This window comes from Aulonocara sp. 'chitande type north' Nkhata Bay, linkage group LG1, assembly GCF_057382095.1.
Source record: "Aulonocara sp. 'chitande type north' Nkhata Bay isolate Kocher_YH1m ecotype deep benthic linkage group LG1, A_spYH_male_GT1.1, whole genome shotgun sequence".
NCBI lineage: Eukaryota > Metazoa > Chordata > Actinopteri > Cichliformes > Cichlidae > Aulonocara > Aulonocara sp. 'chitande type north' Nkhata Bay.
Window position 1 is genome coordinate 17,265,012 of NC_141344.1, and position 13,190 is coordinate 17,278,201.

Consider the following 13,190-nt stretch of genomic DNA (forward strand, 5'->3'; position numbering starts at 1 on the left):
TTCTATTTGTTTAAGTGTTCCTTCACTGTCTGGTGGGTTTAAAGAACAGCGTCAAATAAGCTTTACAAAGAAAAAAAGTGGATGATAATAATTCATTATTTTATTTTAAATGCGATTCTTTCATTTACACAAGCAGCACATATTGAAAAATCCACAGCATGGGTTTTAGATAAGCTAAGAGGTGTCCAGTACACCTCTTAAAATTGATTGAGATGGACTCAACTTTTCTTCTCTGTCCAGGTAAAAGTGGTTTATTTTTAAATCTTCAAAAGCAAGTCTTCAGGATTCAGTTTTGGTACAAAAACTTGGCTTTAATTTGTAATAATTGTGGGAAATGACATATGGATGCAAGATAGAGAGCAATTTATACAGACTTTAAATGAGTAGTGAGCAAGTGAGTCATTCTGGCAGAAGAAAAAGACAATATTTGGCTCTGGACCTGTTCAAATAAGTTACACAGCACTGACAGTATGCTTGTATTTTCTTCAGCAGTATGGTCTAAACAAACAGCTTTTGAAACGCTATCAGACACAGGGAAAGCAAGCACACTCATTTCACACTGCCTGAGGTTTGCAAAAGGACCATTTTGTTTTGATGGTGTGTGTGTTTGTATTTTTATGCAGCTAAACACATCTGTGTGCAACGTGGTAACACACTTGACTTGAGCCTGACCACAAATCATAGTGATGGTTGGTGAGCACCACATAAGAGAACAGAAATGAAGCAGATAAGATTTGAGATCAAACAGACCTTCCCCAGTCGAAACTCCCCTCAAGGGGCAGCACGGCTACAAAGTGCTACTTAGTGTATGTCTCATTTAGTGGAGCCACTACTGCAACCACTAACGAGGTGATAACACAGACAGATGATAAGTTATTAGGAAAATGAAATAAGACCTGTTAAGTCACTTTTCTTTGCTTTCTCTGTCTCTCTCTTTCTCCCCATTATTGTGTCATTGTGCAGTATTTAATGGCATCTTTCAGAATAAATTCTGTGTATAAATACAGACTGTGATTTCAGTACTTTAGTGACAACATAGAATGCTGGTCTGAACTGAGATCTAAGCTCAATTGGTCCAAACACAGCAGACAATTGGCCTCCGAGGACAGATGAGGAATGGCATTGATGAGAGGTTTTTGTCACTGGCTGGGAGCCAGAACTTAATGTGGATAGTGGAGTATTTGAGTTTGACAGGACTGAACGCTGTTTGTCTGACAGCTTACTGCCGCATATCTAACTCTAGATAATATCCAAAACCACTTCTGCCCCTTGTGCTCCCCAGTAGCTTCTTCTTGGTTTTTTTTTTTTTAAATGCATGCTGAGATTTTCCCTCTCCTCTATATTCCACATATCGCTGTAATTGGTGTAATTCTCATCTTTAGTTTCCAACACACTCCAGCAAATGAAAAGGTCTCAGTTTCACTACAACCTAAGTGTAGCATATTCCAAGTCTAAACATGCACATATACAGGAGCACGTACTGCTGCACAGATTCATGCGTTGTAAAATTATGAATGAATTTGTGGAATAAGTCTGCTAAAGCGAGCCCTTGTGAGAAAACTATAAGAATGTGCCAAATAAAAGGGGTTGGGAACCAGTGCTGTTAATATCGTTGTCTATGTGTGAACTGCTATCCCTCCAGTTTTTGTTAACTCTCCCCTCTGTTGCTGTTTAATGTATCAGAGGTAGCCACCATCCTTCTAAGAACTGGGTTTTGGCTGACTCTATTAATGGCAGAGTGACAGAATCAAAGGCGGCTTTATAACCGTTATCCCCCTGTTGACAGCCAAATTGTTCTGTCAGAGAAATCCTGACTTATCTTATCCATTGTTCCTGTGGTACAAATTCAACCACAAAGCAATGGATACAATAGCACACTCTTACACTTTAAATAACTTGAATTCAGCATCCTCTCCTTTTGTGTTTCTTTTTTGCAGTGTAATACTCTAAAGACATTTAGGATTTCAAAGAGGACAGATTTGATAACTTGCATCTCTGCTGGAGGAAATGTGCAGAGTGTGCGTGCGGGTATGAAGGGCGATGTATGTTGCGAGTAGTGGATTGAGAAAATGTTATTACATAAATGGACTATGCAAGACAAAGACGCTGATATTATCATAATTAAAAGTGAGCAGCACCATATGGTGAGGGAAAGAAAGCAGCTCATAAACAATCAAATTGAAAGCCTCTTGGTAAAAGAGAGGTAGAAGAACAGACAAAGTCTGAATGTACACTTTTCTATAACCTTCTCCTCTCCTCATCTCTTCTCATCCTCTATGTGAGTGCATGCTTGGTCAGTGCCCTGGTCTGCTAGGGGTCTACAGTATGCTCCAGGAATAGTCCAGTCACGTGGACGCACTGTGGGATCTGTTCCCCTGGCAGGAAGCTGTTATATGGTTACAGTTATTTTTGTTGTCTGTCTGGGGATAGTTTTTACTGCGCTCCAGAGGATCAATAATTGTCATAAAAGGACTGCGTCACCTGGTGCCTTCTTTGAGCAGGGCATTGAGGCGGTGTGTGTCTGCGTGTTTACGTGTTTGCAAGTATACACTGTGGGCAGGTATGAATGGGTGAAATGCTTGGGTGTTTGTATATTAACTTAAGAAGGGAGAGGGGTCTGTCGATCTAAGCGTGTGAAAAATTGTGAAATGTGTTTGTTACGTGAGAGGAAATGAGCTGCAGACAGTGTGGTATCCGTGGTTATGAGATGTTTTTTAGATGTGTTACATTTGATATATAAGGATGAGGTGACATGGGTCAGTCAGTGTGTTGGTGAATTTGACCACAGCGTGCACTTTTGTGATGGTTTCATACTTGCGATAACAGTACATATTGCCCTTTACCTCTTTGACCTCTTGTGTCTGTCTGCACTTTTTTTTGTCTAGAAGGCCACACCACATCCCCGTCTGTAGCATGTCTGCCAAGTATCTGTGTCTCTCTTATAACTTGTCTACTGTATACAGTATATGTACCACCACAGCCCTGAAGCTGAAGTCAGCCCTGGGGACTCAGAGAGGAGGTCCTATAACGGCACAGGCAACGGAAGCTGGCTTCTAGCTAATTGGTTCCTGTGTTAGCGGCACACAGAGACGGTGTCAGACTCAGCACTTTCCCCCCTCGTTCCCTCTCCTTTTCCCTTTCTCCATCCATCCATCCCTCCCTGCCTGCCAGCCACAGATGCCGCACATTTAACATCCCTTCAGGACACATTCATGAGCTAATATGTGCATTGCTTGATGCCTGTGTGCTGTGTGTTGCCAGAGAAGTTAGGTGTGGCTCAGGAGCTAATAGTTTGGCAAAAAATAAAAACAAAAATTGCAAAAACAACATAAGAAATTTGGGTGAAAAATAAATAAATACTTAAAAACATGGTTTAAAATTAAGAATTTATTTTTTAAATCTATTTCCTCTTTGAGGAAATCTACACCTCGGTCAGTGATATTCACGGTGATTGCTGCTAATCTATCCATCTATGCCTGCAATCTTGCCCATCATTGTCTTCTTTGTCCTTTGTATCTGTCTCAACCCACAGCCACAGCCCTCTCTATGGGTACAGCTGATGAAGGTCATTGTCTAACTCTGTTTATGTCCACCCTCCCCCCCTTCCACAAACACATATGAACACTCCTTCAACCGATGGTCCCAATGACAGGGAAGGCAGACTTCTAGTCCAAGTAATCACAGCTTGTAGGTGTTTGTGTTCCAAAATGCACACAGATGCCTCCACTGTGAGTGCGTGTGTGTTTTCATACTGTGGGAGGAGATGACTATGAAGGGTATCCCACTGAGTGTGAGTGAATTTGAGGAAAGCGGGCCTTTTCGCGACCCAATCACAGAGTAGGTGTCTGGTTGGTCACCGCCTAGTGCTGTGTGTTTATCATCGCAGGATGTCCTCTCACAAATGGGCTCAAACTTTGTGAGCCACTCGCTAACTCACATTCATAAGGTATTATCCTCTACATTCTTGTGTTCTTGCCAGAGGGTAAAATACTGTAGCACTGTCTGTGCTGTATTTTCTTGCAGTTAATGTTGATGGGAAAAAAAATAATCATACATATTCTAGATACACAGAGAAGCTTAGCAATGCTTTGTCCAACAACTCAACAACAATCAATTTTTTTTTAAAAAACAACAAATGCACATTCATATATACATTTATTTTCAGTATTTAATCCTTCAAGTTTTCTAAACATCACCATAAATGTTTGCAGTCAGCAGGAAGAAATATTGTGGGCTTGGAAATGTTGTCAATGAACATTTTTCATTAACTGAATTTAAATATATCCCTATGGTATTGCATTTCCTGCTAAATGCATTTGCTAATTAAAAAAAATGTTATGCATGGAAATATGTTTTAGGCTGATGTGCTGAAACAAAGCTTTACAAAAATCTATGAGATGGAATTTCTTCCACGAGACACTTTGTGCGACAGACCCTTGTCTCCTGTCACACCCTTTAAATCGCTATGATCTCCCTCCACCCTGACGACTCCAGAGATGACCTCCTGTATGAGGGTGGCAGCACAGGCTTGGCCCCCTCTCTGCTCCACTGCATTAAACATTGATGGAGCTGTAAGGGAAAGCTGGAGCCTGTCTCACACTGTGGTCTGGCCCTCACCTATAGCAAGTCTCTTCTCTGGCTGCAACCTGTCTCCTTTCAATTTCTCCCCCTCCTTTCGTAATCTTTACGTTTATTACTGCTGTGGTTATTTGAATGTGGTTGAATGAAGCTGTCTGCAGCAAGTGCTCCTCAGTATAAGGAGACACATCAAATCTCAAGAAATGATAAGTGTGTGCCTGTGGCCAGTTGCACTGCACAACGTGACTTCCTGGAAATGACTGCGTGTGTGTGTGTGTGTGTGTGTGTGTGTGTGTGTGTGTGTGTGTGTGTGTGTGTGTGTGTGTGTGTGTGTGTGTGTGTGTGTGTGTGTGTGTATTTGATTTCTGTATTTGCATCAGTGTCTGTGTGTGGTACATTTATGTTATGCATTATGACTCTTAACCACAGAGCACAGCTATATGAAAGGAAGTGGTAGGAGACAAGACGGCAAATACTTTCCTTTCCTTATCAGTGTGTGTGTGCTTGTATGTAGCAGAAGCGGTGCATAACATCAGACCATCAGCACCCTGCTATTTTCACAAAATGTAAAAAGATGTGCAATTGCTTCTAAAGCACTTTCAGATGCATATGAATAAAAGCTTGATTAAATCATATGCACAATGAAATTATACCTTGAAAAAATAAAAATAAAAGTGTATGAAATGTGGGGGCCTGCAGTGAGGACGGCATCAAAGTAACAAGCATCGCTAACAAGTGAAATTTACTCATCCATTAGGCCAGTTGAACAACATGTAGTGACAAGTTCAAACATGAATATATCCAAGAGAGATTTAGTTACTGCCACCCTACCTCACCCATCTGTACCCAGTGCAGACTTACCATGGGAGATCTGCCACACAACCAACAAGTGGTAAAGTTCAGCTGCATACCAGACCTGTTAAGACTGTAAATGTATTTATAGAGTGCAATATGAGCTGGGTTCGGGTGTTGGACAGTAAGAGAATGAGACTTTGTAATCTACTATGTATGAGAATCAATGTCTGGTGTTACTTTGTGTTAATGTGCGAGGTCTGGCAGGAAGCATGTGCCTTAAATGTTTGTGTGCATGTGTGTGTGTATGTGTGTTCCTGTGGTGAGGATGAATGTGTGGGAGAAGGCTTGCGTTAATTAGGATCATGCCTGATTATGTGGCTTTAAGGCATGGAGAGTTTGTAGATAATCACAAGTGGTTTGTGCTAGTGTGTTGGATCCTGAGAAGGTCTACTGATAGATCTCTCTGCCAGTTACCTGCTTTAATAGTTCACAAGCGAACGTCCATTCAACACATGTAGGAGTACAATAGGACTGTTTTCAGCTCTGAATTACATGATATGATACATCCTGCAAGTGCTGAGTAATATAAGAGCAGTGCACTTTTGAAAATAAGATCATCATGATGCAGTGCAAAAACATAGAGGAGATAAAAAGTGTAAGACTCTAATAAAACACTCAACCGATGCGGTACATTCCTTACTTTTTTTTTCCTAGGTATTTTAAAATGATCTGAATTGGCAAAACTAAGCATTCTCATTAATCCGAGCATCTCAGAAGAGTTATCTGCTTTAAGATGAGAGAATCACATGAGAATAAACCTAAGTGAAATAATCACAACTCTGAGCAACAGCAAACGCGGATGAATAAATAAGGCTGACTAAATAAATGATCAGTGATTGTTTGGCTCTAAGTGCTGTTGCTGTAGCTCAGCATCCTGATTTAGTCGAAGCCTTCAGCCATCCCTCAGCGGCGCTATGGTCTTAGCGGAAGAGAAACGGCTAAAAAGCCCCATTCTTCTTCATACCTTCAATATTCAATGAGAGTGCTAATTGCAACGTGCTGAAAGAAAGAAAAAAGGGAGGGAGGTGCAGTGGGGAGGTGGGAGGAACATACTGGCTAATGGTCCGTAGGGGGAAAATAAAGAAGAGGAAAAAAGGGGGATTTAAAAAGTTAGACATATCCTCAGGAGGTTCCTTCTTCTGGGTTTTTACCTGTGCGTCTCTTAGCTCTAATACTAATGCTCATTAACCAGTCTGTGTGATATCCGCCATATCACTGCTACTGTTAGCCACCATCACCGGGAGCACTCTGGTGAAGCGAGTGCATCGAATGGTTACACATATGCTCCTCTGTTGTCAGCCGGAATACGACCCCCCCCCCTCACACACACACACACACACACACACACACACACACACACACACACACACACACACACCTTTTTGGGGGTTTTTTTGTTTTACCTCAAAAGTTAGTTGGATAGATAGCTTGGAATATATTCGCTCAAGGTGCACCCATTTGTGAAGAAGAATTTGGGGATGCATATGCATTAAAAAGTCTTTGTGTGTATAAAATGCAAGCGCAGCACTTTAGCTTTCCCTCATCTTTCTACCCCTGTTTCTCCCTTTAATCTTTGGCTGAGTTATAATACAATAAGTCTCTATAATCACTGAATCTGCTTCTCTCGACTTTGCTGGGATAAATGAATGGGCTCAAAAAGAGGTGAAGGAAACAGGAAAAACAAAATAATGCAAATTTAAACTTGATATTAATCATTATAGAATAAAAAGTGATAAAATATCATTACGTTTAATACTTTTTTCATTGCATTCCACTTATGACCACCAGAGGCAGCATTTCCAACATGTCTCTCTTAGATATTTTAGCTGTGGTGTTTCCTTGTCCTATGTCTTGCAGTCAGCCCTTTCACTGTCCCCTGGTATACAGCAACTGAAATACTGCTGATAGGAAGTTTTCCTCATAAATCATGCCATTCACCAAACAAAGCAATAAAGATGTTTGTTTGCATTATTGAAGGAAAACTATTGCCTGAGGTCAGCTTTAAGCAGTGGCGTGTGTGTGTGTGCATGTATGCATTCTTATAATACGTGTTTACTTCTTTGTTTTCCTGCCAAGTATTTTTTTTCCAGGTCTAAGGAAAGCACATTTTGTTCATTTTCTATTTTTTCCACACTGGATCAGGTAATAGTATTTCAGACTGCTCAGCCAATCAAAAAACAGCAGTGTGTGTGTTTGCGAGCGCTTTTGAGTGCTAAAGTGGTACTGGGAAGGGGGTTCTGTATAATGCACAAACTTAAAATATACGTTTGGCTGCATGTCTGTACTTGTGCATAAGAGCTGGTCCGCTTTTATGTTCCAATGGGATCTTTGGGGATTATTTACAACTCTTGACAATTTTATAACAACCCATTTGGTGCTATTTATATTGATCACACATGCTGCCAAGTACAGACTCAGAATAAAGGCTCTTCCTGAAATGTATTCATTCTGGGCTTTCTGTTTTTTACTCTTTCCTCCTCTTTTCACTGCCTTACTGCAGTTTTGACTTGCTTCAAGTTTTTTTGTTTTTTTGTTTGTTTTCGGTGACACATGCTCTCTCCTAAAACTTGTCCCTGGAGTTACAGTGTGGCCCTCTTATTAGACACACATCATAGTATATGTCATATAGACCACTTTCAGTTTGCAAAAATATATTTGAGGTAAAACTGTGTGTTTTTCGCCACGCTCATGCTAGACTCAAAAAATGAATATTAGTAGTATATCAGTACTGATCAGTGACGTCTGCCTAACCCTTTGCCTTGTTTGTGTTGTGTGGCTTCTGTCTTTCTATTGGTGAGTCACACAGATACCCAGATAAATACACAAAAAACACTCTGTGGTTTTGTGTTTTAATTACTGAAGTGAGTCAGGAAACTGAAAATCACAAAAAAATGTTTCTAAAAGCATGTCTGACATAAATGAAATACTCCATATTGTCTGTTTGACAATATGTCAAAGGTCAAAATGTTGTCAGTACCTGTGCAACATAGCTTACACCTACTTGATAATTAGAGAGCAACCCAACCCAGGTCTCTATCAATAGGACCCTCTGCACAGTTGGTCAGTAAACAGCATTCCAGATTAAGCCTGAACCTGGTACACTCGTTAAAATCAAACCCAAGTATTTGGTTTCCCGTCATGACACTTCCATGTGATTCATCACTGCATGTGTTTGTTCAAGTGTGATGAAAGTTTATAGGCAACGTCTCCAGCTGTGCTGTAACTTAACCTAGTCCATGGGAGTCTGTTCTGGGCTCTCATGGCCTTCAAGCAGTCAGCACTTCATCAGAGGGAGAGTCTGTGAGTGCTTTGCATGGCAAAAATACTACTTTTATACCGAAACCAAGAGGGAAACTTAAAACACAACTTGAGAACGTTAAAAGACAAATAAGAACATGGGAGACAGGTAAAAGGTGTGCACTGGAGGGCTTACATATAGGAAACTAAACAGCTTATAAGAAAGACATTACTTGCTTGCTGTCCACTTACTTTAAAAACTTTTTACGATCTTGTTTATGCTGCCTCCTCATCCTTGCCACTCCTCCCTCCCATTCTGTCACAGAATGAGTGATGGTAAGTGGCTTCCAAGCGGGTACTGCAGAGTGAGGGGACGAGAAAGTACCTGCTTTTGTTATCTTAACACGCAGCACCATGCAAGAGACAACCATCAAACATCCTGTACCACACTTGACAAGACCAACCTCTACTGATGTGAAGGGAGATGGGATTGACATGCTTGGTAGAGTGCGCTGCATCCCTGGGCCCGGTAGCTTTATGAGTCCAAGTCGACGATAAAGACACAGGCTTCCATGGCCTCAAATGCTCCCCGGGTTAGGGTTAGAAAAGCATATAAAGCAGGGACAGGATGCCTGTTTAGTCAGAGTTCAGTGTTATCTGAGTAAGCTCTTCCCATTCACAGAAGCAAGAGTAACCACAGCTCACTAAGACTTGAACTTTAAATAATATCCGTATCCACATATTACCACTAATTTTCCATTCAAGGTCACACAGATGCATCAAAATGAACAATGCAGCTTTATCTTTCCACGGGCACAAAAATAGGCAACTACACTACACGATAGTGTATGCAGGCACAGTTATAACCATACACAGTATAAAAAATGTAAAAAGCTACTGTGACATCACCTATTGATTTTGGACTCTTCAGTGTTAATGTTTTTTTTTCCTGCTACCACATTTGGATGGCAGTGTCAGTGCACAAACAAGTATCACCACCAGTTAGTGCAAAGTAAAAGACCAATGAAACACTAAAATTTCACACACTAAAACTGAAAAACAAAACTCTTGGATAGTTTGTACCACACAGGAAGCATATTTTTAGCTAGATAATCTATTAAGGATGCCCCGAAAAGCACCAAGATCACAAACACTGTGTAGTGAAGAGGTCCAGCTTTGTTGAGTCAGCCACATGTCAGACCTACAGAAACTGCAGTTTTCTGAACTTACATTAGCTTCATTTCTCAGTTTTGCCTATTAGTTAGCTTTGCAGAAAGGTGAAGATAATGGTCAAGTGAGGTCATGGTGAAAACACCAAGTAGTAAGGCTGACCATGCAGCACTTGGTAATTGCTGCTGGGAAGTGCAGCCAACGGCTGAAGAAAGATGAACATGTAAGGAGCAACAAGAGAACTATCAATAATGGGGTGAGGCCCACGAAGGTAGGACTGCAATCAGGTAGACAGGATTTGTATGGACCTGATGCACACAGTTACTAGTAAGTAGACTACATAAAAACAAAGAGCTAGGACCTGAGTGTAACCATTGAGCAACACAGGAAATAGAGGGATAAAGTACAGGGAAAAGGGGAGAAAACAGAGGGCACATGCTGAACAATGGCAGCCACAAATGCAGACGTGAATACACTGGAAGAAAAGATTATTTCCTGCTTTTCACATACCTGTGGCATGTCACTGACAGATGCTTGTGTCAGTGTTTGTTTTAGCAGCTAGGTTTTTGGATGACAGGAGGAAGCTCTGGAAGAGCTCTATCAGTGTTTAGACAGATACCACTGGGCCTGAAAGACACGCAGGCTATCCCCAGGCCATCAGGTCACTACTCCTGAAGTAAAAGTATCTGACCACAATAAATGGACCTTGACCAATTTATAATGCCAGATAATTGGATGTATTAGATGGGTAGTTTTACTGGCTCAGGGCAGTATTCACTTTGCGCAATTGAAAAAAATAACAAATTTAAGAAGAAAGTTGTAATATATGTTTAATCAAAACTAACTGTACGGGCCGTGCTAAACCCTGTCCATTTATAGCTAATACCATTAGGTATGAGTAATTTAAATGAGTAATTTAACATAACCAGTGACTGACGTGACAGTCTGTTTGACCTCGTTTTCAAAGCTTTCTTTATGACTGGAAGTGCCCCTCTTTGCAGGAAGTTGAACAGTGTTTCATGGAAGAGAAATCTTCATTTCCCTACCCTCATGTTCGGGAGTTAACAGGACCATGATGAGGAGCAGGCAGAAAGAAGATGAGGAGCACAGGCAAGATTAGACACAATGAGAACACACAAGTAGGCCTACATAGACATCTGGTCCTACTGAGAAACTGATGAAGAACAGACCTTTACTTTCTGTAGGTACAGAGACACACAAACACATGCTCCCAGCTGCACTTAATGCACAGCGTACATGCTCATGTAGCACAGATGACGGACAAGTTTTCAAAACATTTTATGGATATGGTTCAGCATTGTTAAACTGGAAATAACAAGGCTGCTGGTACATCTAAATGCAACTGAGAGACGGTGGAGATGTGAGTCAGTGCCACAGTCCAATCGCACCCTGTTTTTCTAGGCGTGTGAGTGAGCGTTCCCTTGACAACCTCTGACAGTAAAGTGTGAATCATCAGTTGTTTCATCATCATCACACTCCTCCCCCGGAGCACAGTATGGGGGCTGTGACCGCTCCAATCTTGTTTTCTAGTAATGTGTTAGCCAACAAAGCTTCATACACCTTTCTTCCTACTTTTCTAACCCGCCCTCTATTTGTATGACTTTGTCATGCTCTCAATAAAGTGGATCAGCTTCATCTTTATATGTATTTAAAGGAAATCCATCTATGCACAGCAAATTACATACAAATTTATTTAAGTCTTTGACATTTACGCTAGGCTTTTCTCCAGAGTAGAATTTATACAGATTGTGATCGGGTCACTTTCCTTTTTTCTTTTTTTTTTCTTTTTAAGATGATTTAATTTCAGGAACATTTCTCTCAGAGAGGAATTAGACTGGGAATTGGAATTAATTAAATAACTCTGTGGGTCAGTGATGAATGGTTTCAAATGGTTCATGCAACAAGAGAAACCACAGCCCCGCTACTTGTCTCTAACAGCTCCTCAAACTGGAGGGGGGGGGGGTACGGGCTGAGGGGTGTGGGGTGAGGGCTTCCAAAGGCAACCTGTGGTAAAGGTGGTCACACTGAGGTTCACAGCTACGTGTGAGTGCTGTATTGCTTTTGTTCAGATGAACTTGCGCACAACTGCAGGCACAAACCTACATCCGTGTGGGGCCGAGAAAAGGGAGAGAGGCAGGTAGTGAAGTTTCTGTTGCCACAGATAGTGTATCAATTCTCACCGCCTCAAAAGTCACCGGAATGCGAGACTGCAGCTTCTGCCACTGCTGTGCAAACAAAAACACCAACAGACTCTGAACATCTAAAATGCCCGCTGACATGTTCCACTGAGCGAGCTAACATAATGAATGTTGGTTTTCAGCAAACTGTCTTGACAACAAATTAACTGGATTTATTGCAACGGTACATAGTGACCTGGGCTTTCTGCTGTTAGAGACAAAACACTAATGCATCCAGTTATGTAGCTGTATTGCCTTTGTAGCTGTGCGCATTTGCGCCTGTTGTGGAAAGGTGTTTTATTTATAGTTATATTGTTTGACATTTCTAAAAATGCATTATACGTGAAAGGGGTGCATTAAATTGCCTTGGAGAAAAGTTGATGCATGAGATTTAGGATGGAGTGCAGTGTTTGTGAGCGAAACATCAGCGGGCTGTTTTGGCGCCTGCACACCAATGCTGCCATGATTCACTCTTTTCCTGTGCACAAATGAAAATAAAATACCCAGCTCATGTCAGTTACAGCGGCAGTTGTGTAGCCCTTTGTAGGTTTTATGTGTAGCTGTGCATGAGATCAGTGGATGCAGATCTCTTCACCCTGAATAGGTGAAGAGAGGCCAAATAATTGCAAAATGAAGCAAAAATGTGAAAAAATTTCACAAAAAAAACTGGTCACAGTATTTTAGCGTTGATAAATTCTACTTACTAGTATAATGAACTGTTAAATATTGAATTTTTTGTCTTGCAGTAGTGTTTGTTTTCTTCTGTAATATGATTGTCCGATATGAGCTGCACCTTCCCAGCACTGCGGAAAGGATGGTATCTATTTCTTCTCCTTCCTGCCATGGCTTATAGAGCAGGCATCCATATCTTACCCTAACCCCATCATAGTTCTCTCAAGCCTGATATCTTTGTCAACCGCACTGAATAAAACGCTGCTTCCTGTTTGGGTTGTCCAAGCAGTGGCAGCTCTCTCTTACTGGCTGCTCTAATGTTCCTATGTCAACTTTGACCCTACTTAACTGAAACCACTGTTATCAGCCTGGTTCGCCCCAGTCACAGGAAGTCATGCTCTGAACTCAAGGCCTAAGACAGGGTTATGAAAGCACGTTGAAAAAAAAAGAAGTGAGGGGTGAAAATCTACTCAGCAGAAA

General features: G+C 41.2%; 1 protein-coding gene across 2 annotated transcripts in view; it reads left to right on the plus strand.

The window, feature by feature from the left end:
• The window catches only part of mafa (MAF bZIP transcription factor a), a 76,788-nt gene that overhangs the window by 22,413 nt on the left and 41,185 nt on the right, over positions 1-13,190 (plus strand). Inside the window, exon 3 of one of the 2 annotated variants that reach the window (XM_086286034.1) lies at positions 10,842-10,911. The exons of the other annotated variant lie outside the window; for it this stretch is intronic. The gene's annotated coding sequence lies outside the window, so the exon portion shown is untranslated. Of the gene's footprint in view, positions 1-10,841; positions 10,912-13,190 lie in introns of those variants that run through there. 2 annotated transcript variants of the gene reach the window in all.